At 39.4% G+C, this 27,383-nt stretch overlaps 1 protein-coding gene and 1 long non-coding RNA gene across 51 annotated transcripts in view; both read left to right on the forward strand.

Moving 5' to 3' along the window:
* The window catches only part of TTLL5 (tubulin tyrosine ligase like 5), a 317,966-nt gene that overhangs the window by 270,669 nt on the left and 19,914 nt on the right, over window positions 1-27,383 (forward strand). The window contains exon 34 of one of the 50 annotated variants that reach the window (XM_081509284.1): window positions 348-1,357. The exons of the other annotated variants lie outside the window; for them this stretch is intronic. The gene's annotated coding sequence lies outside the window, so the exon portion shown is untranslated. Of the gene's footprint in view, window positions 1-347; window positions 1,358-27,383 lie in introns of those variants that run through there. 50 annotated transcript variants of the gene reach the window in all.
* LOC145513323 (uncharacterized) lies at window positions 15,228-19,661 on the forward strand. The gene is made up of 2 exons (XR_014059302.1): window positions 15,228-15,780; window positions 18,292-19,661. It is a non-coding gene; the product is annotated as an uncharacterized LOC145513323 (long non-coding RNA).

The raw sequence follows: 27,383 nt of genomic DNA on the forward strand, positions 1-27,383 counted from the left end.
TCGTGAGGTTATACCCACACTTCGCCAGTGCTACCCCCTCCCCCCAGTATTTTGTTCCCAGCTCTCACTTCCAGAAAATTCTATGAAACCACAAAATTTTGATGATTCCTTTCCTCTTTGCTCTACCCTACACACTAAAGCATTAATGGCACACCTGCTATGAGCTTAATACTCCTCTTACCTCTAGTGGAATATTTATAAACTTATTTGAGAAGCATTATTCATCAAACTACCCCAGGAGAGGCATAGGAGGGAGGAAAATTATTTACCCACCACAGGATTCATTTACATTGGATCAGAAAGCTTCAAATATCTTTCCCCTGCCCATCTAAACTCTTTCCAAAAAGGAATGAGAAGAGAGGAGGGAACACCAAATCCACGGCTCGGTCATCCACCAAAAGGTACCAGAGAAACTGAAAACAACCAGAGTGCTATCGGTAATCCTTCCCCAGTGGTCCTTCAGTTCTGATACTAAGCAGCCTATCCAGTGAGGAACAACTCATAAAATATAGAAAACTAAAGCAAGAAGGTCAATATTTCCTTCAGGAGAATGAATATGCCATCAAGCTCCAAACCAAACCAGCGGCCTGCCAAGAAGTACTAATGTCCCTCCATTTCCAGGACTGTGAGAGTTGGACTTGCCTCAGTTGTAATATCACTTTCCTTGAACCTATTTCATTAGTATCCCTTACAGTCCACCCAGAACATTACATTGGCAACATAGGCTCATCAGCAAAGAAGCCCCAGGAAAGAGCTCGTCTCCCAACACTTAAATCTCCATTGCAAACACAGACCCGCTGAACGTGAGCTGTACATAAGCTAGGGGTGAGGGGGGTGCTGTGCCAAGGGGGTGAGACCACACGCCAAGTGTGTATGGGCCCAGAAGACAGTGGGTGCAGTATAACTGTGAGGGGGACCCAGGGGCAGGCCCGCCAGCCCAGCAGATGGCAGTGGGCTGCCTCTCCTTGAGCAGAGGATTTAGGTAGTTTACAAAGTGAGGAGGCAAAACCCCAGAGTCCATAGCCCATCACCCAGACGCATGCTTTATTCCCATTTAAATGCAGTGTAGACAGAATCACTGCTTAGGTAGAGGTCCCTTTAGCCACAGTCATGAAGGAAGGTCATCACCAGCTCTGGCAGCCCTAGAATCTCTCCATATACGGGTTTAGAGAGGCAGTCAGGTTAAATTCAAGTATTTTGATGTGTGTTTGCATAGCTTGTTACATAAGGCTGAAAAAATACCAGTTCTTATCAAAAAATGAGAGAGATGTGCTGAAGGATACTGGGGACTCAAGACTGTTTAAGATCCTCAATATGCTGCCCCAGGCAAGTGGCATATTTAAAAATATGCACTGTGCTGTGTCTTCTTAGATTCTTTATTGTCAATTTGGCATCCATTCATCTCAGAGTCAATTATATCAACTCTATTTTCTTGATGCTTTGGCATTTGGGTCCCTTGCAGACTCCCCCCGCCAGGCAAGCTACTTCCTAAAGATAATGACAACTTGCCCACATGTGTGCCTTTCATATACAAACCGGCCAATCCCAAGTTTATATCCCCGACTACCTCCTTATCTAACTCTTCCATGGCAAGTCAAAATTTCCCTTGCCCTAAGTCACTCTGGGACCAGGGACCAAGCAAATAGAGACCACCCCTATAGCCCAAAGCCCGCCAGAATTATTTAAACTAGCCAATCTTGAGCTGTTTACCCTGCCCCACCTCACCTTTCCCAAGGAAACTCCAATAAGGCTCTGGCCTAGACTTTCCCCTCACCTCTGTCTTCCGAGTACACTGGCGTTTGCCCCTAGATGGCGGGCATGACCCCCTCTCTGGGACCTACGACCAAAATCAACTTCTTCCTGCCAGGCCTGGTTTATACCTCCTCCTTAGCCGTGCTGACTTCAGCACACCATACCCAACGTGTACATTCTTAGAACAGACATCAATAGGAAGAATAGCTTTGATTTGTTGTACAAGGAACCAGGAAAAAATCTGAATCAATTAGGTTTGTATCACCCAGTTCTAAGCAACTGGTCATAGTACTTCATTATAGGCTGTATTGCACAAGTGATGTTTGAACAGTAGGTGTTTTGCTAGTCTCAATCTGGCTGCAGCCACACCAGAAGGATGTGGGTCCCTCGACATGGCAAAATCGCCTGGCTGCCAGCCATTGAAATTTCATGCTTTCCTGTCCTGAGGCCTCTTTCATTTCATGTAGTAACTCTTTCTACATTCAACAACAAAACTCAGGCATAGCTGAACAACCTGGGTGGAAATGGGGGGTAGGAAACAGCCCGTCTTTCAGTTTGAGGGGAAATGGGGGGGTGCGTCTAAGAACCCATCCAAAGGGAGTTCATTTGCCTTAAAGAAAATCAGGGAACTCTGTTTCTAAAAGGGATTAAGAAATGGACTACTGAGATAACATCTGAAAATGGATATTGTCTCTTGCTGAGCTGGCAAAGTCCCAAGAGAGGAGTGATGATTCTTCAATTGTTAACAATTACTGCTTTGTTATAAAGAGAGGAAGGAAGTGCGGTGGCTCCTTTCTCAACTTACATTTGTATTACGGAAGCAGAGTCACCTGCTGAAAACAAAAATGCCCAGCACCCTGGATTGTGAGCGCTACCTACCACTGCATCTTGTAGCAGGTTTGTGCTGTCCTGTGTGGTATCCATTCACTTTGGGTGGAAAAAGATCCTGTTTATTCTTGTAGTCCTGAATTGGGCAAGCAACCAGCATAAAGTTACCTTACCCTGGGAGCCTTTATACTTTATCACTATAAGTTATCAATCTATACTCCATGGTTATTCATCCAGTGAACCCACACATCGTGCTCCTGGCTTCAATGAGATGCTTGTTATAGGCACATACCTTTGCTTTACCATCCTTTTATCCTTAGGACATAATTGCTCCTAAACGTTCTAAAGAAAAAAATGGCATGCTAAGCCATGCCTGTCTTTGGAAAAAACAAGTTTTGCCCATGGAAATATTTACAGCTCTGCTTGCCCGACCTGTAGAATTTGAGCTGGGTCCCAAAGAGTGTGTAGGTAGGTAATGCAAGATGTGGAGAATGGTGGCTTGAAGTATATTGCCCTGTGGGCATGATTCACATTTATATTTATTATATATTCTTTCATATTATGATTATAAGGCAAAAGACTCAGATTCTCTTAAGTCCCCAGAATGAAGATCATCACTAGTTAGTTCTTTGATATCATCTTTTGGACATGCAGGTATGTCCATTTAGGGCTTCGGTTAAGTATCAGGGAGCCCTCTTCTCTTGAAACTTATACCCAGGTTAACTAGTTATGTGATACCAAAAAGGAGCAGCTTGAATGTGTGGAATATCCCTTTAGCTTCATCGATAAAACATAGCACGTATCGCCAGTATAAAATGGGGATATACCTGAGAAATCCAACCTGGTTGTCAGGGTGTGAAGAAGAAAGTCAGCTGGTTAGAAGCTGCTATTTTAGTGTTGCTTGTTTAGAAGAATCACTCTTTTCTTTTTTTTTGTATCAGTTGGATTAAAAAGTGACTTTCCCCCCTGCCATTCACTTCTAATTTGCTTCCCAGGGAAATTAAGACAGATGACAAGACATTTGATGAGTTATTTTTTAATTTTTTATGGCTGAGCTGCAAATTTTAGTAAATAATGAATCATTCATAGTTAATCTTCAGACATGAAAATATGCGATTTCTAGAAATGTGACTTCTCTCAGGCCTCGTATTTTCTATTGACTCATCCTTTCTACTGTTCTCCCCTGTAAATCGCCATTATTCATGGTACCTATCCTTACCCTCCTCTTTTCATGCTGAGGATTTGGGTTGTCTACAGTAGCCTTTTGATTATCGAGGTGAGAGAGGCCCTCAGTTTACCTCTGGTACAGAAAGCTCTTGTATGTGAGCTTGGGGAGAGACAGTCTCAAGAGCCAGACCTCATGAGAACCTGCAGCCTCATCTGGGACAGTTAGCAGCTGCGGTGGCTACATGACAAGTCTGTTAGTCCATCCCTGTAACCAGGTCATCTGTTGTCTCCTCGGCAACTAGCTTTCGTTGTTCCCGGGTGAACGGCTCATGACCACTCCTCATGGCTCGACCTCTCTGTGTGATTCTTTCTCTCCCCACTTGTTGCATTCAGCTTTAAAAGACAGAATCAGAATATTTTCCATTCACTCATCTAGCAAAGTGTCACTGGCATACAGAACTAAAGTTAGGTAGCTGCTGCCTTTCAGTTGTCGGGCTGCCTCTAGTGTCAGCCTGATTATGTGATTAAAAAGTTTCCAGTGTTATGCACGGCTGGCAGTTTTCATCAGCTGAGATTGTGGCTAGGCAGATACAGCATAGACTTCTCATCTCTAGCAGAGTCTTAAAAAAATATAAAACCATGTGCAATAAAATAATAAAATATAAAGAGAAAATCAAGGCCAAGAAGTATATATGTCAAATTTTTCAAATATCAGACCAAGTAAAATTACTTTAACTGAGGTTGAATCTGGTTCTGAATCTCCTAACAACCAGGACAAAATGAGAAGTGTGATGAATGAAAGTATATAATTCTCATTATCAAAAAGGGAGAAATACTCTGGGGGAAAATTAAGCTTCTTCCTAGCTCTTACTGCAAAAGCAATATTTTCTTACTTTATGCAGAGGACACTGAATGACATAATAGGGCCCTCAACATCCTAACATAACAGAAGTAGGTAACATTTCTTGGCACGACCAACAATGAAGGCAAAATATTTCAGTGTGTGTTAACGAAGACAGTTTTGTGAAGGACAAAACTAATATAATCTAAGTTTCTTTGTGGTCCGACATAATCCAAGAGTAAAGGATTGGTTATTTAGAGGACTGGATGGATTGCATGTGCCGTAGACAATCCGAAAATACAACTTCTCGCAATTGATTGCTTAGTAAGAGCTAGTTGTGCTCTTAGGCTAAAGCCCAGACACCTGGTCTTCTACATTACTGGTTGAAGATGCCTCTGTATGCTTTGGAAAACAGGTGGCACAGGTAACATTTTGTGAACACTGTGGAGGCTAAGTGATATTCTCACCCTATCACACGGCACGTTTCTTCTCTGTGCCTTTATTTGTATGTGGTTTCCTCTGCTTGTTCTCCGTCCACCTCCTCTTGCCCTTTCACATGCCCCATCTGATTTAGATGCTTGCTGACTATGCTTCAGTGGAACCCAGTGTTTACCTCTACTAGAATGTGACACTTGCAACATTCTGATATCCTCAGGGATCACTTGACTGTTTCCCCCATTGGACTATAATTCCCTGGAAGGCAAGGATCAGCTGTGATTTGACTCTGAAACCCCAAGGCTTAGCACAATGCCCAGCCAGTAGTAGGGACTTAAAAATTTCAGATTGAATAGATGAATAAGTGGAATTTCATGTTTCTGTCTGTGTGTCTTCTTTTGCCAGCATCTCGAGTACCTATTCACCTATGCAAATGTTTCTTATCCTTTAAGGGTCCAGTTAAGTTTTTTCCCCTCCAATAATCCTTACTCATATAATTACATTTATCTTGCCATTTTTTAAATCCCTAGAGCACTTATATTTTATACCACAAAGTTCAATGCTTCAAGTATTTTGTCATCTTTTATCATTACTTACTTCTGGAGCAAATTGCCTCTTTCAGTAGGACCAGAAATCCTTGAGGGCAGGATTATGTTCTGTAAATTTCTTAAATTTCTAGCAATATCCAAAATGCATTACCTTGTAGTATCAGCCCTTAAGAAAAAAAATACGTAACACACATAAAATTCTTCTGGAAAATAGTTTATACCCTCTATTCTCCTCACTTTAAAGTAAAATGCTTAATCTCAGAAGATTACAATGAAAATTTTATAAATAAAGCATTTTATTATTAAATAGTCTTCAAAACTAAAATCACCTACCTTATAAATTACCTAGTGTTTCTAACCTATTTCTTACAATGTTTTAAAACTACTTCCTACAAAATAAAGAGTGACTAATCCTTACTTTTCAGATAACAACCTCATACACATTCATAACCTTGCTATATTCAGTTACAATGCAGAATTTAGGATAAAGATGTTCTGTTTTAGATACATCAAGGATCTCTTTATAACAATTAAAATGAGGTATGGTTTTTGAAAAATATTATCCTTCAGCTTTTTTTTTCTTCTGTACTAACTAATTGGAGCTCTTTAACTTTATCACATAGATCAGGTTTTGCTTTTCAACACTGAAGTGTCTTTTTTATTCTCTTATGAACTCTCCGTGAATTCTTTTTTTTTTTTAGTTTGGCTGCTCTGGGTCTTCACTGATGCATGAGCGGGGTACTCTCTAGTCGCAGTGTGCAGGCTTCTCATTGCAGTAGCTTTCTCTTGTTGCAGAGCACATGCTCTACAGCATGCAGACTCAGTAGTTGTGGTGCATGAGCTAGTTGCCTCGCATCATGTGGGATCTTCCAGACCAGGGATCGAACCCATGTCTCTTGCATTGGTAGGCGAATTCTTATCCACTGGACCACCAGGGAAGTCCTCCATGAATTCTTTAGGCTCCTCTTAAATTGTATAATACCTGACACTGGACACTATAATATTAGAGCTCTGCTTAGTATTGATTATATTTTAAAATTTCTCATTATGGTTCTCAAGTCATATGTTACACTTTTTATTTATATTTGTATAGTATTCTCAAAACCAAAACTTAAAGTTCTCTCAGCCCTTATTACCTCTCATCTTCCCTACTTCCTCTTCCTTCAAGTTCAGTGCCATATGCCAATATCACTGGCATCATCAACAACAATACCTAGCTTTTGTAAGAATTCCAAAGTAAACTGGAAAGAGCATAACTCTGAAGTTAGAGTGACCTGTCTGGGCTCTACCACTTCCCACTTGGCAACCATGGGCTAAATCACATAACCTCTTTGCATCAGTTTTTTTCATCTGTACATGAAGCATAAAAGCATCAACCTTAGGAATTCCCTGGTGGTCCACTGGTGAGAACTCCATGCTTCCACTGCAGGGGGGACAGGTTTGATCCCTGGTTGAGGGCACTAAGAACCCACATGCCCATGTGACCAAAAAAAAAATCAGTCTTGCAGGATTGATGGAAAGATTACAGATTACCTCAACAACAAAAACTAATCAGCGTGATTTATAAAGGAGCAAAGGACTGGAAGTAGGCATTTCTCCAAAGGAGATATGCAAATAGCCAATAAGCACATGAAAATATGCTCAACATCACTAATCATAAAGGAAATACAAAGCACAATCATAATGAGATATTACCTTATACTGATTAGGATGGCAACTATTTACCAAAAAAAAATATAGAAAATAACTAGTTTTGGCAAGGAAATTGGAGAAATGGAAATCTTGTGTGTACCATTGGTGAGAATGTAAAATGGTGCAGCCTCATATGGTGGTTCCTTAAAAAATTAAAAACAGAATGACCATATAATCCAGCAGTTTTACTTCTGTGTATATACCCCAAAGAACTGAAGGCGGAGTCTTGAACATATATTTGTATGCCCATATTCATAGCAGCATTATTCCCAATAGCTGCAGGGTAGAAACAACCCAAGTGTCTATCAATGGATGATGGATAAACAAAATGTGGTTATACACATACAATGGAATGTTACTATTTAAGGATAATATCATTATCTTTAAGAAGGAAAGAATTTCTGCACTGCAACATGAATGAACCTTGAGGACATTATGCTGAGTTAATTAAGCCAAATTAACCATTAGCCAGAATGACAAATACTGTACCATTCCACTTATGTGCAAGACCTAGAGTTGTCAAATTCATAGAGACAGAAAGTAGAATGATGGTTGCCAGCTTTTTTCTGGTGATTAGTGATGTTCCACATCTTCTCAGATAGCTATTGTCCATTTGTATATATCCTTTGGAAAAAGTGTCTATTCAGATTTTCTGCCCATTTTTAATTGGATTGTTTCATTTTACTGCTATTGAGTGGTGTGAGGTTTTATATATGTATATGAATGTTTTGGATATTAACTGCTTATCAGATACATGACTTACAAATATTTTCTCCCACTCCGTAAGTTGCTTTCATTTTGTTGGTTATTTCTTTTGTGGTGCAGAAGTTTTTTAGTTTAATGTAGTCTTACTTGTTTATTTTTGCTTTTGTTGCCTTTGGTGTCAAATCCAAAAAATCATCTCCAAGATTGATGTCACTTCATGGCAAATAGATGGGGGAAAGTGGAAACAGTGACAGATTTTATTTTCTTGGGCTCCAAAATCACTGTGGATGATGACTGCAGCCATGACATTAAAAGATACTTGCTCCTTGGAAGGAAAGCTATGACAAACCTAGATAGTGTATTAAAAAAGCACAGACATCACTTTGCTGATGGAGCTCCATATAATCAAAGCTATGGTTTTTCCAGTAGTCATGTATGGATGTGAGAGTTGGACTATAAAGGAGGCTGAGTGCCAAAGAATTGATGCTTTTGAACTGTGGTGCTGCAGAAGACTCCTGAGAGTCCCTGTGACAGCAAGGGGCTCAAACCACTCAATCCTTAAGGAAATCAACCCTGAATAGTCATTGAAAGGACTGATGCTGAAACTGAAACTTCAATACTTTGGCCATCTGATGTGAAGAGCTGACTCACCGGAAAAGACTCTGATGCTGGGAAAGATTGAAGGCAGGAAGATAAGAGAGTGACAGAGGAGGATGAGATGGTTGGATGGTATCACTAACTCAGTGGACATGAGTTTGAGTGAACTCTGGGAGATAGTAAAGGACAGGGAAGCCTGGCGTGCTGCAGTCCATTGTCCATTGTCACAAAGAGTTGGACATGACTTAGCGACTAAACAACAACAATAAGATTGATGCCAAGGACCTTACTTCCTATGTTTTCTTCTAGGAGTTTTACAGTTTCAAGTCTTGTGTTCAAGTCTGTAGTCCATTTTAAATTAATTCTTCTGTATGGTATAAGACAGTGATCCAGTGTCTTTTTTTGCATGTGGCTGTCTAGTTTTCATAACAGTTTATTGAAGAGATTATCCTTTCCCAATTGTATATTCTTGGCTCCTTTGTCCTAAATTAATTGGGTCATATCTGTATGAATTCATTCCTGGGCTTTCTGTTCTGTTTCATTGATCTATGTGTCTGTTTTTATGCGAGAACCACACTGTTTTGATTACTGAAGCTGTGTAATGTAGTTTCAAATCAGGAAACATGATGCCTCCAGCTTTGCTCTTTTTCAAGATTGCTTTAGCTATTCACAGTCTTCTGTGGCTCCATACAGATTTTAGGATTGTTTGTTTTATTTCTGTGAAAAAAATGGCATTCAAATTATCATATAGATTGTAATGATTCTGAAGATTGCTTTGGGTAATATGAGCATTTTAACAGTATTAATTCTTCCAATCCATGCACAGAATATCTCTCCATTCATTTGTGTCTTCTTCAGTTTCTTTCATCAACATGTTATAGTTTTCATTGTACAGGTCTTTCATCTCCTTGGTTAAGTTTATTCCTAGGTAGTTTATTCTTTTTGATGCTGTTGTAAATTGGATTGTTTTCTTAATTTCTCTTTCCGTTGATTCACTGTTAGTGTATAGTAATTCAGCTGATTTTTGTATATTGATTTTGTATCCTTAAACTTTATGGAATTCATTTGTTAGTTCTAATAGTTTTTGGTGAAATCTTTGGGGTTCTCTATATACAATATGTCATCTGCAAACTGTGATGGTTTCATTCTTGCTTTTTGATTTGGATGGCTTTTATTTTTTTCTTGTCTAACTGCTCTGGCTAGGGATGGTATTATATCACATAAAAGTGAACATCCTTGTCTTGTTCCTGATTTTAGAGGAAAAGCTGTCATTATTTTTTTGCTTTTCACTGTTGACATGGGCTTGGCATAGTAGTGTTAGTTGCTCAGTCATGTCTGACTCTTTGTGATCCCATGGACTGTAGCCCACCAGGCTTCTCTGTCCATGGAGATTCTTCTGGCAAGAATACTAGAATAGGTTGCCATTCCCTTCTCCAGAGGATCATCCTGACCCAGGGATCAAACCCAGGTTTCCTGCATTGCAGGAAGATTCTTTATCACCTGAGCTATAGGGAAGACCAAGAATACTGGAGTGGGTAGCCTGTCTCTTCTCCAGCAGATCTTCCCAACCTAGGAATTGAACTGGAGTCTCCTGCTATAGCCTTTATTATATTGAGGTATATTCCCTCTGTAGTCACTTTATTGAGAGTTTTTAACTTGGATGGATGCTAGTTTTGCTAAATGCTTTTTCTGCATCAGTTGCAATGGTCATATCATTTTTATCCTTCATTTTTTAAGTGTGATATAGACACTGATCTGTGAGTGTCAAACCATCCTTGCATGCCTGCGGTAAATTCCACTTGATCATGGTGTATGATCCTTTTTATATATTATTGGATTCTGTGTGCTAATATTTTGTTGAGGAGTGTTTTTTTATCTGTTCAACAGGCCTATGATTTTTGTTTTCTGTGGCATCCTTACATGGTTTTGGTATTGAAGTATTGCTACCCTTGTAAAATGAGTTTGGAAGTGTTCTTTCCTCTTCTGTTTTTTGGAAGAATTTTGAAGGATTGGTATTCTTGTTTCATAGACTCAGTGAAGCTACCTGGTCCTGGACTTTTGTTTGTTGAGAGGCTTTTGATTGTTGATCCAATCTCATTTTATGAGTATTTTACTCCACATTAAAGAAAACTATAGATTCTGTATGCAGGGCACCTAGTAGTGTTTGGTACATGATAGGCTCTTGATAAATGGTAGTTCTTACTATGGTGTCACCATTCAAGGCACATGGCTTCACTATGATCCTAGAAGTCATATTATTGTTCAGTTCAGTTCAGTCACTCAGTCGTGTCCGACTCTTTGCGACCCCATGAACCACAGCACACCAGGCCTCCCTGTCCATCACCAACTCCCATGTCCACCAACTCCACCAAACCCATGTCCACTGAGTTGGTGATGCCATCCAACCATCTCATCCTCTGTCGTCCCCTTCTCCTCCTGCCCTCAATCCTTTCCAGCATCAAGGTCCTTTCAAATGAGTCAGCTCTTCACATCAGGTGGCCAAAGTACTGGAGTTTCAGCTTCAGCATCATAATATCAAAAAAGTTAGATTCCTTAGAAAGCAGACTCTAAGATGTACATTATTGTGCAGGAAGTTTATTAAGGAGTGCTCTTGGGATCAGCACCTATAGAAGGAAAGGGAATGGAAGGAAGCAGAACTGGACAGTGGGAGAAGGTACACTGTGATGCAGTGAGAAAGGAGTCCTCAACTGGCCCCCAAGGATGCTGTGGAACTGAAATGACCTTTCAGATTTGTGAGTCATGGTGAGGGGGCTAGGGCACAGTTTACATACGTACTCTCTGCTGGTCCGTCCTTGGATATGGGCTGCCTGGGACGAGAACATAACCTTGAGTAATGGGGCGGTCCCTAGAAAGGGCTGAGGGTAGCAGTGGAAGTGGGGAATGTCTTTCATTCTTGCAGAGGAGGGGAGTGAACATGCATTACTGTAGCAAAAATTTAGAAGTAAAACTCAGGTTTTAGTGCCTCCGAGTCCATTCAAGCTCATTTCTAGTCCTCTGTATTCATGAGTAAAATGCCCATGTTATCATTCACATTGTTAAAGCAATAATTAGGGAACTTTCCATTGAGTATACCATTTCTTTTCAAATCCTTGGTGGTTAAGAACTAGTTATTTTCCTTTTCAAGTCCTACATGGACTGTTACTTTAATAAAATACATACACACAAAAAAATGTACTGGATAAATAAGAAAACATATAACAGATAAGCTCAAATTTATTATCAACAGATTCATCAGACATAAAATTGCTGTGACAATTTGCTATAAAGGTTTTAACTGCCCTCTTTCAATTTCTAAACTTGTCTCATTGTAGCCTAGTAACAGAGTTCTCAAAACTGGTACCAATCTGGGACTTCACTCTAAATAATTCTGGGTTACAGGATTCTTACAAAACATTGTTGCTGCTGCTGCTGCTGTTTAACCACTGAGTTGTATCCAACTTTTTGCAGTTCTGTGGACTGCAAAGGAATCCATTAGGCTCCTCTGACCATGGGATTTTCCAAGCAAGAACGCTGGAGTGGGTTGCCATTTCCTTCTCCAGGGGCTCTTCCCGATCCAGGAGTTGAACCTGCATCTCCTGCTTGGCAGAGCCACATTGATGTCCTTCTAAACTGACATTGCCAATATATGGATTAAGTGAGTTTTATTCTTCAATCTAGAGATCAGGTCTTTTGCTATTCTTGGGGAATCCATGATTCTCTTCAAGCCCGGCCTGAATCTAGGAACACCATCAGCATCACAGGTTCCAGGTATAAGTAGTTCTAAGGCCGTTACTTACCCAAGGATCTAGTGGTTGAAAGGAACAGACTATTTTCTTGTGTAACAAAATAAAATAAGAGTCATCAGGAATCTTATTCCTGGGACTAGGAAAAGTGACTCATTTCATGTAATCCTCTTGGGACATTTGATGTAGGAGTAGGGAGATAAGAGGACAGGGAAAGGAGGTCTGACAAACAGAGCATGTCCTTCAGGAAAGAAGTAGTAGTAAAACAAAGGGGTCATGATACATTCAAAGGGTTTACAAAGCTTTCTTGTCTAATTTGGGGAGAATGACCTAAGTACAAGCTATGGTTATAGCTTCAGTTGATCTATGAATCCCCTGAAATTGTATACAGAATATCAGGTGTGCTGCGTTTGTGTCTTTTGGATAGTATTCTCAGAATAACGCCAATACTCATAATCATCAACTTGACTTCCTAGCTTGAAACATGGGTTATATCTCCCTACTTGCAAGGATTCGAAGTCAAGTCACCAAACATTCTCACCTGGATCTACTGTACTGCTTTCTTAGTCCATCAGGCCTTGTCATCTCTCTTCTTCCTCCTTTCCATTCTCACATCATTGTGAGCATTTCTAGATACAAACTGTTTCTGACATACACATACACACACTACCTGAAGCCCTTCAAAAAAAGCTTACCACTGTTCTTAGGATCAAAACAAAACAGGATAAAAAGTCTTACATGACGTGCCTACCTTCCATTCTTCCCTACACCACCTTTCCCACATGCTTTCTCCACACTAACCATCCTGGTCTTCTCTGAACTCCCCACACTTCCTCAGTCCACAGAGCCTTTGAGGATGCTGTTCCACCTGAAATGTTCTTCCCTTACCCTCAGGTGAATTTCTTTTCTCTGGTCTCTCTGATTAGGGCATGTTGCCCTTTTACAACAACTGTATAGCTTCTCCTTTGTAGCATTTGCTACAGTTCCTTTGTGACTTCCTCTTAGTGTTGGTCTTTCTCACTAGACTCTGAGTTCCTTGGGGACAAGGACTGTCTGTACTATTCACCCTTTCATGCCCAGGGTTGAGCAGAGAAACTGTAGAGAAAGCTTGCCATGGTGTTTATGAGTGGGTTAGAAATTTCTTCTTCACTTAACAGAGAAAATTAAGGTGTAGACACTAGGAAACAGCCCAAGTTCACATAACTGACAGATGACAAATCTAGGCTTTGAACCTAGATTTGACTTCTAAGCCCTTGCTCTTAACCACTGTAATCACAGTACAGCTGCTTTAAAAACTGAGAGAGTTTATTAATGACCCCTGTCTCACTTAAAGAAAAGTTTATATGCTTCAGGAGGACATTATACTCATTAATATATATGCACCCAGTACAGGAGCACTTCAATATGTAAAGCAGATACTTAACAGACATAAAGAGAGAAACTGACAATAGTACAATGTTAGGGGACTTTAATACCCCACTTTTATCGATGAACAGATCATCCAGACTGAAAATCAGTAAGATAATAGTGGTCTTAAATTACACAACAGACCAATTGGACTTAATAAATATCTACAGGACATTATATCAAAAACAGCAGAATACACATTCTTTTCAAGTGCACATGGAACATTCTCCAGGATATGTCACACGCTGGGCCACAAAACAAGTCTCAGCAAATTTAAGAACACAGAAATTATATCAAGCATTTTTTTCTGACCACAGTGTTATGAAACAAGAAATCAATTGCAGAAAGAAAAATGGGAAAAGAACAAACATGGAGACTAAACCACATGCTACTAAAAAACCAATGGGTCAATGAGGAAATCAAAGAAGAAATCAGAATTTACCTCAAGACAACTGAAACTGGAAACACAACACTCCACAATCTATGGATACAGCAAAAGCAGTTCCAAGAGGGAAGTTTATAGTGATACAGACCTTCCTCAAGAAACAAGAAAAATCTCAAATAAACAATCTAACCCACCATCTAAAGGAATTAGGAAAAGAAGAACAAACAAGTCCCAAAGTCAGCAGAAGAAAGGAAATAACAAAGATCAGAAAGGAAATAAGTAAAATAGAGACAAAAAAAAAAAAATAGATGCAATGGAAAAGAACAATGAAATCATGAACTGATTTTTAAAAAAGACAAATGAAACTGATACTCCATTAGCCAGGTTCACCAGGAAGAAAAGAGGATCCAAATAAAATAAGAAATGAAAGAGGAGAAATAACTGTTACCACAGAGATACGAAAAATCGTAAGAGAACACTATGAACAGTTATGTGGCAACAATTGGACAACCTAGAAGAAATGACAAGTTTCAAGAAACAAAGAACATGTCAAGACTGAATCATCTAGAAGAAATGGACAATTTGAACAGTTACTAGTAGTGGTATTGAATTTGTAACTGAAAAAAAAAACACAACAACTCCAGGCAAATAAAAGTCCAGAACTGGATGACTTCACAGGAAAATTCTACCAAACACATAAAGAAGAGCTAATACCTATTCCTCTTTAACGATTCCAAAAAATTGAAGAGGACAGAACATTCCCAAATTCATTCTACTAAGCCACATTACCTTGATACCAAAACCAGACAAAGACATTTAAAAAAAGAAAAATTACAGGACAATATCTTTGATGAATATAGATGCAAAAATCTCAACAAAATATTAACAAATCAAATCCATAAAAATGATCATACAACATGATCAAGCTAGATTTATTTCAGGCACACAAGGATGGTTCAACACTTGCAAATCAATCGGTGTGGTACAATTCTTGTCACTTCTATTTATCATAGTATTGGAAATCCTAGCTGCAGCAGTCAGACAAGAAAAAGAAATAAAATTCATCCAAATTTGACAGGGAAGGAGCAAAACTGTCACTGTTTGCAGAGGAGTAAAACTGTCACTATTTGCAGATGACATGCTTTTATATATAAACCCTAAAGTCTCCACCCAAAAACTATTAGAACTAATATATGAATTCAGTAAAAATTGCAGGATACAAGATAATATACATAACTCTGTTTTTTTTCTAATATACTAATAACTATCAAAAGGAGAAAAGTTTAAAAAAATCCCATTTAAAATTGCATCAAAAAGAATAGAAATAAACTTAACCAAGGAAGTGAAAGACCTACTCTTAACACTATAAAACGTTGATGAAGGAAATTGAAGGTGATACAAAGAGATGGAAAGATATCCATTGCTCTTGGGTTGGAAGAATTAATATTGTTAAAATGCCATACTACTCACAGAAATCTACAGATTTAATGAAATCCATAGCAAATTACCCATGACAGTTTTTCAAAGAACTAATGAACTAAATAATCCCTAAAATTTATATGGAGCCATAGAAGACCCTGAATTGCTGAAGCAATCTTGAGAGAGAAGAACAAAGTTGGAGGTATTGTACTTCCAGACTTCAGACTATACTTACAAAGCCACAGTAATCAAAACAGCATGGTACTGACACAGAAACAGATCGATGGAACAGAATGCTGCTAAGTCACTTCAGTCGTGGCCGACTCTGTGTGACCCCATAGACAGAAGCCCACCAGGCTCCTCCGTCCATGGGATTTTCCAGGCAAGAGTACTGGAGTAGGGTTCCATTGCCTTCTCCGTACAGAATAGAGAGCCCAAAAATAAACCCATGCGCCTATGGTCATTAATCTACAACCAAGGAGACAAGAATATACAATGGAGAAAAGACTATCTATTCAGTACGTCCTGGGAAAACTGGACAAGTACATGTAAAACAGTGAGATTAGGATATTTCCTCACTCTCTATTCAAAAGTCAACTCAAAATTAAAGACCTAAATGTAAGACTGGAAACCATAGGACTCCTAGAAGAATACATAGGCAGAATACTGTTTGACATAAAATCATGTAGTATTTTTTGGATCTGTCCCCTAAGGATAAAGAAAGAAATGCACAAATAAACAAATGGAACCTAATTAAACTTAAAAGCTTTTGCATAGCAAAGGGAACCATTGACAAAATGAAAAGACAACTTACTGAATAGGAGAAGATACTTGCAAATGTTATGACCAACAAGGGATTAATATCCAAAACATATAAGCAATTCATACAACTCAACAACAAAAAGACAAATAGCCCAATTAAAAGAAAAATGGGCAGAAGATTTGAATAAACACTTTTCCAAAGACATACAGGTGGTCCACAGGCACATATAAAGATCTAAACATTGCTGATTATAAAGAAATACAAATCAAAATAACAAAGAGATATCACATCACACCTGTCAAAATGGGTGTCATCAAAGAGAACACTAATAATAAATGTTGGTGAGGATGAGGAGAAAAGGGAACCCCCTCATATACTTGTTGGTGGGAATATAATTTGCTGTAGCCACTATGGAAGACAGTATGGAGATGCCTCAAAATCTAAAAATAGAAATACCATATGACTCAGCAATTCCACTCCTGGGTATATATCCATAAAAACTGAAAACACTAATTTGAAAAGATACAAGCAGCCCACTGTTCATAGCAGCACTACTTAAAGTAGCCAAGATATGGAAACAACCCAATTTTTCATCAACAGATGAGTGGATAAAGAAGCTGTAGAGTGTGTGTGTGTGTATGTGTGTGTATGTGTATGTGTGTATTACTCAGTCATAAATATATATGTCATAATATGTATATAAATATACTCATAATTTATATTCTCATAGTCATATGAGATTATGACTATAAGAATATAATCTCATAATCATATGAGATTTATCTCATAAATCATATGACTTGTGACTCATAATCATAAAGTCATAAATATATATGTATAATATTACTCAGTCATAAAAATTATGAAATTCTGTCATTTGCAGCAATGTGGATGGACCCAGAGAATATTATGCTGAGTGGAATAAGTCAGACAGAAAAAGATAAATACCATATGATATCACTTACATGTGGAATCTAAAAATAAACAAATGTATACAGAAAACAAACTGGTGGTTCCAGGGGAGATAGAAGGGGGAGGGGCAAGATAGTGGTTTGGGATTAAGAGATACAAACTAGTACGTGTAAACTAGATAAGCAACAAGAATATATTTTTCAACACAGGCAATTAGAGCTATTATTTTGTTTAATAGAGTATAATCAATGGGAATAATGAGTTGCTGTGCTGTACACTTGAAACTAACGTAACATCATAAATCAACTATACTTCAATTTGAAAAAAAAGAATTGAATGAAGGTGAAAAAATGTATATGCTTTGAAAGGCACCATAAAGAAAGTGAAAACAGCCCACAGAATGGAAGAAAGCATTAGTAAATCATTTATCTGGCAAGTAAACTCTATTCAGATTATATATGGATCTCTTAGAGCTCAACAATAAAAAGACAGATAACCCAATTTTTAAAATGAACAATGAATTTGAATTTTTACAAATGGCCAATAAGCACATGAAAAGATGCATGGTTAGTCATTAGAGAAATGCAAGTCAAAACTACAAAAAGAGACCACTTCACACCCAATAAAAAGTCAGGTAATAAGTGTTGGTGAGGATACAGAGAAATGAGAACCCTAGAGTCTTGCTGGTGGGAATATAAAACACAACTGCTTTGGGAAGAGTTTGTTGATTTCTCAAACAGTTAAGCATAGCATTACCATGTGACCCAGCAGTTCTCCTCCTAAGAATTAATATATATCCAGGAGAAATGAAAACATATGTTTATATAAAATCTGTATATGAGTGTTCCTAGCAGCATTACTGGAGAAGGCAATGGCACCCCACTCCAGTACTCTTGCCTGGAAAATCCCATGGACGGAGGAGCCTGGTAGGCTACAGCCCATGGGGTCGCTAAGAGTCGGACACGACTGAGCAACTTCACTTTCACTTTTCCCTTTCATGCACTGGAGAAGGAAATGGCAACCCACTCCAGTATTCTTGCCTGGAGAATCCCAGGGACGGCGGAGCCTGGTGGGCTGCCATCTATGGGGTCGCACAGAGTCGGACACGACTGAAGCGACTTAGCAGCAGCAGCATTACTCAGTAACCAACATGTAGAAACAACCTAAATGTCTATCAGATAATGAATAAACAATGTGATGTGTATGTACTATGGAATATTATTCAGCCATAAAAAAGAATGAAGTACTAGTACATGCTTACCACATGGATGAACCTTGAAAATGTAATGCTAAGTAAAGGACTACATATTGTAGATTCTGTGTATGTGCAATCTCTAGAACAAGTCTGTAGAGACAGAAAGTAGATCAATACATCCCTGGACTAGAGTAGGGGAAGGGGGACTGAGGAGTGACTGCCAATAGTCACAGGGTTTTGTTTTGGGGGGTGTTTTTTTTTAAGCAATAAAAATGTTCTGAAAGTAGGTGGGGTGATGGGTACACTATACCCTGAGATACACTTTAAATGGGTGAATTTTATTAGTGTGTGAAATAGATCTCAGACCTTTGAAAAGTTAGTAGTTGATACCTAAAAAGTAAAAAACAGAACAAAAAGCCTTCAGCATAAGCAGTCAAACTGTATTGACTTCTTAATAAAGAATTTAACAAAATTCTTTAATAAAACCTTATACACAAAATATTTATTCATGTTCATTAATTCAGCAATTAATTGACTGCCTTCCTTGTGCTAGGTGCGCTGTCAGATCCTAGGTAGAAAGATGCCTGGGCTTAGCTTTTTCTCCTCTTTTTCAGGCTTCCAAGGAAGGTGGTATGCCTGGGGGACAACAGCTGTCTCTGGGCCTGGCCTCACTTGCTTTTTCCCCGTTTGGAAAGGTGTCGGGTATTTCTGTTGCCTTAGTCAGCACGGAGCAAGGAGGACCCTGATTGTAGTTTCAGAGCCTTAAGCTTCACCTCATGCTCCAAATCCAAGACAGAGCAGCTGAGAATGGGGCTAGCCATGCCGCCAGTTGCTCCTCCCCCATTGTTAATCCCTTTAATTCCGCCTTCCACAGGCACCCCTCCCTTCACACTGTCCTGTTGCCCACTTGTGATATGATTGAGCAAGTGGTTTTGGCTCTGAAAGGTGATTCTTAGAGACACCTCAAGTGACCCACCACCCTGGCTTGCAGGGATGCTCTTGATGTTCATTACCATGGGGCACCAAAGATCTTCTGTGGGCAGATACCACTTGCAGTCAAGCCTGGTCTGAAAGAAGGTAGCTGCCGCTGACTCCCCTGCGGTCCTGGCCTCAGTGCTGGGGTCGCGAGAGGGAGCAGCATATCAATGCAAAGTGTAAACAGTGAGACGCCTCCAGTCTCTTGGTTCTTACAGAAGAGTTTATGATACTTGAGTTCCAAATCACTTTAAGCATGGAACAACTGGCTTTGTGATGATTATACACATATGTGTACGTGTGTGTGTATTATATGCTTTATTCCTGCTTTGCTGTGTCATTCCCTAGTCAAGACATTATAGTTTATTTTAAAGTTTGTCTATCTCTTTCACAAACCTTGAGTCCAGAGTTGGTGATGGACAGGGAGGCCTGGCGTGCTGCAGTCCATGGGGTTGCAAAGAGTCAGACACGACTGAGCGACTGAACTGCACTGCACTGAACTGAGTCTTGACGACCAAAAGGGAAAAAAAAATGAGTCACTTCTCAGTCTATATGTCCTTTTTTCACAGAGCCCTAGAATTAAACGAATTCTAATTTCTCCCTCTTCTCAAACTGGTGAGTTTATCAGCACCGTAAGATGTTTATTACATTTGCAAAAGAATGCTTCCTGATGGCTTATGGAAGGAGAAATCCAGCAGGGTTTGGCGGGGGGTAAGAGCTGGTGCTGGGCCTTACCCGGCCACTGCTGACATGCGTGCCTCTCTAACGCCCACCCTCATGCTCCTGGTGCCTGCAGAGCCTAAGGAAAGCCTCTCCACCCCTCGCGGGTTCTCCCCTCACTGCAGTCGGAAGGCGAGTAGCAGGAAATGGAATCTGCCCGGGTCACGGGATTTTTTTTTGAAAGAAACAAAGCACGATCTGATGAAGAGCAGGTTAATCCTGCTATTTCATTTCCCTTTCAGAAAGGGTGGGGGCAGGATTGTGATATGAAGTATTTGGTTTCACATCTGTTCCAGGAATTATCCCCGGCATAAATCCACTTTTCTTTTAAGCATCCTAAAGCATCCCGGGGAGCTCCCCCTCCCGGAGCACCCTCCCTGCCCCTAGAGTTTATTTCATGGCCACAGAGCAGCTGACAGGCTCCCCAAGAAATCATCCTGTCATTGCTAGAGCAGGAGGGCATCTCTGAGGGCATTCTGAAGTCAGAATGTCTGTGGGTCAGCGGTATCAGTTCTGTGCTGTGCTCTCCAGGAAGGGTTTGGGAGAAAAAGTGCGGAGCACACCAGCAGTGTGGTACAACACAGGAAGAGGACCCAATTTAAAAATCAAAGGAACTGGCTGTCATCTCACCTTGGCTACTATTTGTGTGATCTTGAGCAAGTCACCAAACCTCTTCAGACTCAAAGCCCCCATCTGTGGAATTAGGGCAGTGTCTCCCAGCGTGTGCTCTGCAAAAGGCAGGTTGTCACGGTCAAACAAATTTGAGAAATGCCATTTATTCTATGTCATTTCTTAAAGAGGCATAATATATATTAGGCTATTTAAAGGATGTGAAGAATCTTTCAGTAAAGAAACTTGGGTTTTTTCCCTCAGCATTTCTCAAATTTATCTGACCTGAAGTTGTTTTTCCTATGATGCTGATTAATATCTTGACACTGAGAAATGAAGTTCAACTCCAAAATGCTTCAAGTCTATAATCTGTTACATGTTATGCTTACCAACCTCAATAAAATAACTTTTCAACTTTCAAATCTTATTTATGGGAAAACGAAAAACAGTTTCATATGTGGCAAGGTGACTTCTAGTTTTAAAAACTGAACTTAAGGGCCAAAGCAATTACTCAAAGAAACACACGCTTGTAAATAGAGTTTTGAAAACGTTTTCTGGAACTCCTGTTTTCTCTTTCTACCTTTGAGATGTTTAGCATTCTAATGTGGCCTTCAAGTGTGTGGTGGGAACTTTCTATGAATAATTATGTTCAACACACTAGTAAGTGCATGTAAGGAATAATAAACTAAGTGAAACACAAGATTCTCAAGCTTAATTCAGAGAATAAATATATGCAGAAGGAAAAACAACTTCAGAGTGAAGCAAAATGCAAATTCATATTTTGACAAATGTTAATATACACAGATGGTCCCCAACTTTAGATGATTGAACTTATAGTTTTTTCCTTTTACAAGGGTCTGAAAGCAATACACATTTGGTAGAAACCATACTTTAAATTTTGAATTTTGGTATTTTCCTGGGCTAGATATTATCCTCTCTCATGAGGCTCGGCAGTGAACACAGCTCCCAGTCAGTCAGCTGATCATGAGCATTGACAACTGGTACACTTCCAACCATTCTGTACCTAGACAAACAGTCTGTTGTACTGTACTTTCAGTACAGTTAGTGAACAAATTACATGAGATATTCAGTTGTTGTTAGTTGCTAAGTCATGTCCATCTCTTTTGCGACCTCATGGACTGTAGCCCATCAGGCTCCTCTGTCCATGGGATTTACCTCTCAAGAATACTGGAGTGGGTTGCCATTTCCTTCTCCAGGGGATCTTCCTGACCCAGAGATCAAACTCGCATCTCCTACAATGGCAGGTGGATTCTTTACCACTAAGCCACCAGGGAAGCCCCAAGATATTCAATACTTTATTCCAAAACAGGCTTCGTTTTCACTGACTTTGCCCAATTGCAGGCTAATGTAAATGTTCTGAGCATGTTTAAGGTAGGCCGGGCCAAGTTATGATGTTCAGTAGGTTAGGTGTATTAAGGTGTATTAATGTAAGTAAAACATGAAACCCAAAATTCAAGGAATAACTGGATCAGGGGTCAAATAGAAGATATATGAAAGAGAAATGTGAAAATAGGATCAAGCAAAGCAGTAGTTTTAGTAACTTAAGAAAGTAGTGACTTCACCTGATATACAATTACTCACCTGGGACTGAAATTAAGTTCTGACTAAGATCAGCTATAACCAGACAATACTAACATCGTTAAAAAAAAAAAAAAGCAGCTAATAATAAACCTTGTAAGGAATGCATAAGAATCACTTAATCACTCAGTTTGAAGAAATATCCACATCTTTAAAGTGTTCATCTTTAATAATATTGAGTTTTAGATAAGGTTAGCTTTCCTCTTTCTCATCTCTGAAAACTTCTTAATCAGTTTAATAAAGCTCTTCATCCTTTGCTTACTTGTGGATTTTCATTCTTTGGAATCCTGCCTTTGAGGGAGGTTTCATACAGGGCCAAGCAAGGAGAATGGGTGGCTTATGCTCAAAACACCTATGGTTTTGGGGGAAAAGTTTTTATTGGCAAAATTTGGGAGCTGCAGGTATATGACTTTCTTCTGATTGGTTGGTGGTGAGGTAAGAAGGTGGTGCTCCAGGAATCTTGTGCTCATCCTGAGCTTACCATCCTCCACCTGGATGTGGGCCTTAGTTCTTTGCCGTAATTTTGGCTGACCTCCATTTGACAGTTCCAAATGTGTACCTCCAGCCAGGGCCTTCAGGTATGGCTTCACAGATGGGTTGTACAGTGCATAATTCTGGAAATACCATATACATAAAGCATGTATGTAGCAGCCCTTCTCCACCCCAAACTTCTCTCTGGATGTCTGTATCCCAGATACCTCTACATGTCTCTCCTGAATGTCTCGCAGTCATCGCAGACCCACAACATCCAAAACTGTGCTCATCATCATCTTGGCCACACTCCCCTTATGGTCCCTCCCTAATTACCTTCATTAAAGTGAAGCCAGAAACCTAAGAATCATTCCAGCTACTCCTATCAACCCACACATCCCACTGGTTATCAATTATTATACTTTTCCCTTTAAATACCTCTCAGAGCTTATGTCTAATCTCATTCATTTTCTCAGACTTGACGTATGACTTTTGTTTGAATTACTATAGTGTTTTCCACACAGGTCTCTTTGCCCTCAACCTCATTCTGCTTTTATCCTCCACACTGTTCTTAGTGGTCTTTTAAAAACAATTATAATTATGATACTTCCCCACTAAAAGTTTTTCAAAAGCTTTCCTACAAGTGCAAAATCCAGTGGGTAACCAAAGCCCTTCGTGGTCTACTCTCTTCTCTACACATGTTTTCCACTACTCTCCCAACACATACCTTTAAATTCCAGTCATTCTAAACTATTTTGCTGCACATTTCCATGCCATTGCACAAAATGTTTCCTCTTTGCAGAAACCCAATCTCACCTTGGCTAACTGCAGCCATGCTTCCGCTCCCAGATCTTGTCATCTCTTCCAGTGTCCTTCACTGACCACAGTACCCACTTCCTCCTCTTACCATCCACTCCTGTAATACCCTTTGCCTTCCTCTGTAATGGAATTTTCTAAAATATGTTATTTTATTTTACTCATTGACTTCTATCACTATCATAAACCTGAGAATTAGAAATTATATCATTCACCTCTTTATCACCAATGCTTTTCATAGTGCTGGGCACTTAGTAGGTATTCAGTAAGTGAATTTGGGATAAATGGTCAGTTTCTGTTACTATTATAAAATGTAACATTCACCAAATAAGTCTCTGGACAATGTTAGATCAACTATACAATGTTCAGATTTTGTAAATTTGGAATATTTTAATAACTATTTCTATCCTTCTTTCTGTCCCTTGGACTTCTTGGAGAGGAAGAGAAAAGACTTCATGAAACTTCATCAGCTTCAATCACCTTTTTCCTGGTGTTCCAGGGCTATGTTCTTTCCCTCACCCAGAAAACCATGTGGGGAATAGAACAGACAGATGGTAGAGTACCTGTCTTTAATAGGTTTAAGATGTTAAATCCACTACTTGTTAACTCTAAAAAGATGAGATTTAATTACCATATGTAAAATAGATAGCCAATAGGAATTTGCTGTATGTCTCAGGAAACTCAAACATGAGCTCTGTATCAACCTAGAGGAGTGGGATGGGGAGGTAGAGGGGAGGGAGGTTCAAGAGGGAGGGGATATATGTATACCCACGGCTGATTCATGTTGAAATTTGACAGAAAGCAACAAAACTCTGTAAAATAATTATCCTTTGATTAAAAATAAATTAATTTTAAAAAGATAAGGAGATTTAAATTTAGGATTGACTCAGTAGCAAACTACAGGGGAGTATGTGCCCATACCTTATGAATTGATCATTTTCAGAATGTAGCTATTTGCTTATACCTACACAGCTCCCAGAGGGGGAAAATGTAAAATAAAGTGTTAGTTAACTGAAATTCTTATTTTTTTTAATATTTTTACCCATAACTTCAAGGAAGAAAGATGCAGATAGTAAATATGTCAGGTGACATGGTACTGTAGGAAATCCTAGACTTGGATTCTATTACCATACTTGCCACTTAGTAACTGTGCAATCTTGAACAAATTAGTTAACTCCTACAGGCTCAGTTTCATCATCTGTAAAATGGAAATACATTCATTTAGAAGTAGTTTTTGAATGCCTACTATGTATCAGGTGCTTTGCCTGGCACCTGAATTAAAACAGCTGCTGCATCTTCTTCATGGGCTCACTGTGAAAACTAGCTGAGATATTGCTTGTCAAAATATTATTTTTTTGTTTTTTAATCAAGCAACACATAGAACAGTTTCAGTCTTTAGTCATCAGAGACTGGGGCAGAAAAGTACACTGATTCATTTGCAGTAAGGTTTGAAGCAAAGAAAAATTGGGCCTTAACCCCATTTAACAAAGAAGTTCAAGTAGCATAAATATTTTTTGCCCAAGCAACCCAGCTAAGACTGGTTTTTCTTTGTTGGTACATGAGGTTATTGTTATTTTTATCTATTGCCGTATAACAAATTTTACCCCAGAATCATGGCTTGAAAGAACAGGCATTTATTGTCTCAGTTTCTATGAGTCAGGCTTCCTAGATTAGCAGGGAACCTCTGGCCTAAGGTCTCTCGTGAGGTTGCTTGTCAGGTGGGAGCTGTGATCTCATCTGAAGGCTTAGCTGGGGGATCTGCTTCCAGGCATGCTCACGTGGTAACGGGCAAACCTGTTTCCATTCAGTCCTCTCCAAAGGACCTCTGCATGAACTGAAATGTGACCCCATTACAGGTTTGTATGTGAAACATTAAACCCCCCAGTACCTTAGAATGTGACTATATTTGGAGATAGGGCCTCCACAGGGGTGGTTAAGTTAAAAGGAGACTCTTGGGATGGGCCCTAATCCAATCCGACTGGTGTCTTTATAAGAAGAGGGAATTTGGACACGCAGAGAATCATCAGGGATGCACGCAGAGGAAAGACCCTCTGAGGACCCAGGAAGAAGATGGCTATGTGCAAGTCTAGGGGAAAGGCCTTAGAAAGAACCAGACCACACTTTGATCTTAAACTTCCAGCCTCCTGAACTGTGAGAAAATAAATTTCTATTATTTAAGCCAACCATTCTGTGGTTATTGCAGCCTGGGCAGACTAATACATGGCAACTGGCCTCCCCTGACAAGCAATACGGGAGAGAATAAGAAAGCTCCCAAGGCAGAAGCCACTGTCTTTTTATAACTTAACCTTGGAAGTGATATCCCACAACTTTTGCTGTATTCTCTTTGTAAGAAATGAGTCAGGAGGTCTGGTCTGTACTCCGGAAAGGAAATTACATAAGGGCAAGAGTACCAGCAGGCAGGCATCACAGGAGGCCACTGTAAAGGCTGCCTACCACACCAGTTTTGTTTTGTCTTTAGTAAAGGAAAAATAAAAAATCAGGAGATGGACAAATTGGTGGTTTTTACATGGTAGATTCAACTTCAGCAAATACATGAACACTCTCTTACTGATGCAGTCTTTAGGCCATACTACCATTCTGTGAAGCTAAGATTGTTCTGATCTGGCAGATAAAAATTTTTGACATTTAGGACAAGTTTTTCTGGGAGTGAAAAAGAGTACTTTATGGACTTGATTGAAGAGAAATAGTACAGTGGAGCCTTAAGTCTAAGTCTAATACAGTGATTCTCAACCAGCAGTGCATATCCGTGGGGAAAGAGGAGGGTAGCGACCATAAGTTTAAAAAAGCATGTCAAACTATAATATAATTTTATGTATGGAGAGTGATAGGAAATTTATGGCTTTCGTAAAACAAACTGCAGAAAGTAAAATCTTCTTGGCTGGCAGAGCATAGGTTATAAAAGGTTGAGAAACTGCTGTAATCACTCTTTTATTGTTAATAGACAAAAAGAGGGATACAAGATAGTAGCTTAGAAATGGGCATGCAGTGAACCATAAAACCCAGAGAGAGGATACAGTTTAGAAAATTCAGTGAAAAGTAATAAAAATGATTAGTGGGAGGTATGGATTAGTTTAGAAGATAAACATAAAGTAACAGACATATTCAGGAGCCTTTCAAGAACTAATAGGAAGATCTTTACAAGAGAAGGAAGGATGATAGTTAAAACTCAAGCTTTAGTTCAAAGGATGCAAGGGACATCTGCTTTGTGGTGATAGCGAGTTGACATCTGATTCCTCAGAAAGCACACTGAGTTTCCAGTAGCTTTAGCCTCTAAAATTAATAGCATTGTCAGCTTGATTGTCTCATGTTTGTCTAACCATCAGCATCTAGGTGGCAAAGCTGTCATTATTCCCACCCAAGATCAAACCTCTCTTCACCTGCAGCCCTCTTTTGGTCTCTAAAATGATGCTAATGTGAGGCTAAACTCTCCCTTTACCTTCCAAAGGACTCTAAGAGCTATCATTTGTAGTAACATCTCCAAATATTAAGCTCCGATAATTTGGCTCCTACTTTGCTGGAACTCCCCTGTGGGTGGCCCTTTGTTTTAAGAGAGGAAGAGGCTGTTTCCTGTTATCTCTTGGTTGCACGATAACGAGATGACAGACTGGTTCTAGGGTCCATTTCAGTTTTCCTTCAAAAAGCTGTGGAACCAGAGGGTGAGACAGTGGAAAGATCTCACAAGATGACCCATGCTGAAATGGCGTCTTGGAATTTGAAAAATATTTCTATCGGTTACCTAAAGAGTTCTCCTAAAATAGATGTTTTTGATGCTGTGGAACAATT

The sequence above is a fragment of the Giraffa tippelskirchi genome, chromosome 7, assembly GCF_054371585.1.
Source record: "Giraffa tippelskirchi isolate mGirTip1 chromosome 7, T2T-mGirTip1v1.2.pri, whole genome shotgun sequence".
Lineage (NCBI taxonomy): Eukaryota > Metazoa > Chordata > Mammalia > Artiodactyla > Giraffidae > Giraffa > Giraffa tippelskirchi.